Genomic DNA, 6,110 nt, shown 5'->3' with positions numbered 1-6,110 from the left:
CCTTTTGGTTGACACTTTAAAGCATGTTTATTCTCAGGTATGAAAGAAATCTTCCGCTGTACATTTGCTTATATTAGAGACATTACTTGGAGTCATTCATGACATATTTCAAAAGACGTTGCATTAGAGTCGTGGAGTTCATCAAGATTATTATTAAGTCAATTATTGCTAAATATATTATAAAATGGTATGTATATCGTCAACTTTCGATGTAAGGAAGTTTGTCTTTTCAAAATGAATGAAATGTTTGTAAAATGTATCATATAGAGGTCAAATACCTCGCGATGTAATCAACTATTATGAATCGTTTATAATCGATGTGGACTTTGTCCGGATGGATTAGGACGGGTCTTGACAGTTGGTATCAGAGCGGTGGTCTTAGCGAACCAGGTCTTGCGTTAGTGAGTCTAACTGATAGTCGTTAGGATGCATTAGTGAGTCTGGACTTCGACCGTGTCTGCTTGTCAAAAGTTTTACTTATTGTTTTTGTCGAAAATCATCTGCTTATCATCCTTAGGAGATTACCTGCTTATCATTCTTAGTCTAGACATGTCTTACTGCCTCTATTGCATAGACAGTGTATAGATAAATTCATATCTTAGCGTATCTGTTATTGTTACCTTTGCATGATAGTTTCTGTAGATTCCTTCGTAACTTATGAGACTTTAGTATTATATATACATATGTAAATTATGTATTGCATGGTACTAATCTACATCCTATAATCTATTTCTTATCGAAAATCCTTCATCTGATCGTAAGAGATGAATCCCTCAACCAGTTCGAGTCCCTCAGATTTCGATAACTATTCCAATAGTTATTCCGACAGCTATTCCGATATGGAGTTTCACCTAAGCTCCGAAAGCAGCGTCACCAGAATGAATCAACCAATCATCCATCCCCAATTCATCTGATGGTTTCGTAGTCGACTTAATCAATGAAGACGCGAAGAAGGCAATCCCTTCCACCAACCGAATACACCTCTTGGTGAAGAACCTGAAGCACTTACCGGTAAACCTATCTGAAACACCATTTTCAGCCTCATTTCTAGAGTAGCTCGACACGATTATATTCTATCCACAATTCTAAACCTTATTCATCCGCTCTTTTCGACCGACAATCCAACCGGAATAATAGAAGAAGTCAACGAACTTCGCGCTCGTGTAATCAATTTGAAGAATATGGTGCAAAACCTACCAGCGTCAACAACATCACCGGCAACACCAGTACTACCAACAACAACATCAACAGCACAAGCCTCAACACTACACTACACGTCTCAAACTCTCAGTCTGTACCTCCAGCATAACCATCATACTACATGATGTCCTACATCGATTATCTTCGTTCTACATGACGTTCTACCTCCTTTATCTTCGTTAGACATGGCGAATATGTAATCTCTAAAGTTTTAGAGATTATTTATTCTAGTTCCAACCGAAAACTAAATGAGTTTAATATTATGTTAACTCATTAAATCCATGATTACATCTGAAGAAAATATATATGTATATATATTTTTTCATAAAGATTGCAATTAAAAATTCTTTTGTACAAACTGTTAATGGTGAAAATATTTTAACAGGTAGGTAATACCCGAGGAATATTTAAATTTCACATTAATAAGTTACATTGTACGTTCTTCGAATCTGTTTCAACAGTCATATATTATCCTACTTACAACCACCGATATACGTATCCGTTCACCGCAGAATAATCATTTTCATTCAATTTCATATTTGGATTTTGACCTATCAGAATCCAACAAGTGGCATAATGAAGAAAACATTTGACAAAATAAAATTTGTTAGAAATAGACAAATTAACTATGAAAATTTTGTTAAGAATCCACGCTAACAAAATCCTAGCTAACTGTTCCTAGTTAACTGATTACATTTTATTTACCGCAGTTTATTTATCGCAATTTAATTATCGCAATTTTATTTATCGTCATTTAATATCTGTTATTTACTTTACGCACTTTAATTATAGTCATTTATTTTCTGTTATTTATTTTACGCACTTTAAATATCGGGACACGTATACAAGGTTTTGACATATCATATCGACGCATCTATATATATTATTTTGAATCACCATAGACACTCTATATGCAGTAATGATCGAGTTCTCTATACAGGGTTAAGGTTGATTCTCAAATAATATATATACTTTGAGTTGTGATCGAGTCTGAGACATGTACATGGGTCACGATACATATTAATTAATTTGAATATTATATATTAAACTGTATATGAATTATTGGACTGTCAATGTGGACTATCGACTGTGGACTAATAATATTGGACAATTAAAATGAATTAAAATATTGATTATAACATATGAAACTAAACATTTCTTCAAGTTTGCCACTTGAATTCATCTTAAACTTCATTTGTATCTCGGCGATTACAATCTGCGTTCAAATCTTTCATGATTCTTGAAACCTCTCAATTAAGAAACAACTGAGAAGATGAACCAACTGCACTTCATCTATGGAAGAAAAGATTGACGCATATAGTTATACACCTGAAAACTCCTGGACCCTAAGTAAAAGTTTAACACGTGTCTGTGTTAGCTCCTTTGACATTGTTATTACCGAAAATAACATTGCAACTCGTTTTCAAATTAGCCAATTTTATCACAGCTTCAACAAATCAACTTCAACTTCCATTCGAATTAGCCTTATTATAACTTCGATATATAAGTTGCCTGTCGTCATCGTTACCGGAGAACCGTTTATATTTCACCACATTAGCAGTAAAATTACCAGCAACTTCAATGAATTTGGACTTTCCAAAAAATCATTATATTCATTGAAACCCCACCTTGTATTCATCTATACCCTGTAACAATAATTGCCATACCAATTACCGGGAATCAGCAATCAGTATTTCGAATCTCGTAGCATTTCTACATCAATAGTTATATGTATACATATAACAATTATTTCCTAGGATTACGATCTTCAATTCTGAAATTTTGAAAAGGCACCCAGTTTACGAATCGATACTCTGAACGTTGGAAACGCTCAGAAATGATGGAACTGGAAAACGGATAAAGTTAACCATGAAAGGAGACCAAGGACAAATACAAGGACCATACCCTATGTAGTGACCCGAACTTTTCCATGTTTATATATATATTAAATGAAATTGTTATTTACATGATTAAGTGTTTCCAACATGTTAAGCAATCAAACTTGTTAAGACTTGATTAATTGAAATATGTTTCATATAGACAATTGACCACCCAAGTTGACCGGTGATTCACGAACGTTAAAACTTGTAAAAACTATATGATGTTATATATATGGATATATATATATATATATATATATATATATATATATATATATATATATATATATATATATATATATATATATATATATATATATATATATATATATATATATATATATATAGTTAACATGGTATTATGATAAGTAAACATATCATTAAGTATATTAACAATGAACTACATATGTAAAAACAAGACTACTAACTTAAGGATTTCGAAACGAGGCATATATATAACGATTATCGTTGTAACGACATTTAATTGTATATATATCATATTAATATATATTAATATATCATAATATCATGATAATGTAATAATTTAACATCTCATTTGATATAATAAACAATGGGTTAACAACACTAAACATGATCGTTAACCTAAAGGCTTCAAAACAACATTTACATGTAATGACTAACAATGACTTAACGACTCAGTTAAAATGTATATACATGTAGTGTTTTAATATGTATCCATACACTTTTGAAAGACTTCAAGACACTTATCAAAATACTTCTACTTAACAAAAAATTCTTACAATTACATCCTCGTTCAGTTTCATCAACAATTCTACTCGTGTGCACCCGTATTCGTAATCGTACAATACACAGCTTTTAGATTTATGTTATGTAATCTTGAGATACCATAGACACGTATTCAATGTTTCGACCTATCATGTCGACACATCTATATATATTTCGGAACAACCATAGACACTCTATATGTGAATGTTGGAGTTAGCTATAAAGGGTTGAGGTTGATTCCAAAAAATATATAGTTTGAGTTGTGATCAATACTGAGATACGTATACACTGGGTCGTGGATTGATTCAAGATAATATTTATCGATTTATTTCTGTACATCTAACTGTGGACAACTAGTTGTAGGTTACTAACGAGGACAGCTGACTTAATAAACTTAAAACATCAATATATATTAAAAGTGTTGTAAATATATTTTGAACATACTTTGATATATATGTATATATTGTTATAGGTTCGTGAATCAACCAGTGGCCAAGTCTTACTTCCCGACGAAGTAAAAATCTGTGAAAGTGAGTTATAGTCCCACTTTTAAAATCTAATATTTTTGGGATGAGAATACATGCAGGTTTTATAAATGATTTACAAAATAGACACAAGTACGTGAAACTACATTCTATGGTTGAATTATCGAAATCGAATATGCCCCTTTTTATTAAGTCTGGTAATCTAAGAATTAGGGAACAGACACCCTAATTGACGCGAATCCTAAAGATAGATCTATTGGGCCTAACAAACCCCATCCAAAGTACCAGATGCTTTAGTACTTCGAAATTTATATCATATCCGAAGGGTGTCCCGGAATGATGGGGATATTCTTATATATGCATCTTGTTAATGTCGATTACCTGGTGTTCACCATATGAATGATTTTTATCTCTATGTATGGGATGTGTAATGAAATATGAAATCTTGTGGTCTATTGTTACGATTTGATATATATAGGTTAAACCTGTAACTCACCAACATTTTTGTTGACGTTTAAAGCATGTTTATTCTCAGGTGAATACTAAGAGCTTCCGCTGTTGCATACTAAAATAAGGACAAGATTTGGAGTCCATGTTTGTATGATATTGTGTAAAAACTGCATTCAAGAAACTGATTTCGATGTAACATATTTGTATTGTAAACCATTATGTAATGGTCGTGTGTAAACAGGATATTTTAGATTATCATTTAATCTATGTAAAGCTTTTTAAACCTTTATTTATGAAATAAAGATTATGGTTTGTTTTAAAATGAATGCAGTCTTTGAAAAAAAACGTCTCATATAGAGGTCAAAACCTCGCAACGAAATCAATTAATATGGAACGTTTTTAATCAATAAGAACGGGACATTTCAGTTGGTATCCGAGCGTTGGTCTTAGAGAACCAGAAAATTTGCATTAGTGTGTCTTATCGAGTTTGTTAGGATGCATTAGTGAGTCTGGACTTCGACAGTGTTTTCTTTAAAAATGATTGCTTAACATTTTTGTTGGAAACTATATATTATTAACATGTATATATTAAGTGATATGTTAATCTCTTAACATGTTTGATATTGTTTGATAGATGTCTACCTCTAGCACAAATCCCATTGACTCACCTAATAATAACGAAGAGTCGAATATATATTGGACTGATTCACAAGTTCCCGAAGAGGAACCGAAAGAAGAATCAGAACCGGAAGAAGAATCAGAACTGGAAGAGGAGGAACCGGAGGAGGAAATAGAACCGGTGGGGGAAATAATAAAACGGTTAAGTAAAAGAAAATCCTCAACCAACCGACCAAGGTTAATTATGGTCAATGGTGTTTCCGCCAAGGAAGCAAAATATTGGGAGGATTATCAATTCTCCGATGAATCGGATTCCGACGAGAATTCCGATGATGTTATAGAAATTACCCCAACTGAATTTAAAAAAGCAAAAAAAAATAATAAGGGAAAGGGCATAAAAATAGAGAAATCTAATTCCAACCCCGATGAACTTTATATGTATCGTCAACCCCCGAAGTCCTTAAGTTGTAACAATGACTCGGGAACCTCTAAACCACCAGGTTTTTCTAAACCGTTGTGGAAAACGACAGCTAGTATTAGGGGAACATCATATATCCCTAGAAACTTGGCAAAACGAACCAAAACTGAAGAAGAAGAAACGAGTGAGTCGGAATAAGATAGTTGTATTCGTGTGGTGTAATATATGTAATATAGTGTGCTTATGCTTTATGATATATGTAGAAATTGCTTGTATTAATAAGTATTTTTTTTAATCTAACTCTTGTCTATT

The sequence above is a fragment of the Rutidosis leptorrhynchoides genome, chromosome 9, assembly GCF_046630445.1.
Source record: "Rutidosis leptorrhynchoides isolate AG116_Rl617_1_P2 chromosome 9, CSIRO_AGI_Rlap_v1, whole genome shotgun sequence".
Classification (NCBI taxonomy): domain Eukaryota; kingdom Viridiplantae; phylum Streptophyta; class Magnoliopsida; order Asterales; family Asteraceae; genus Rutidosis; species Rutidosis leptorrhynchoides.
This window is presented reverse-complemented; position numbering follows the sequence as displayed.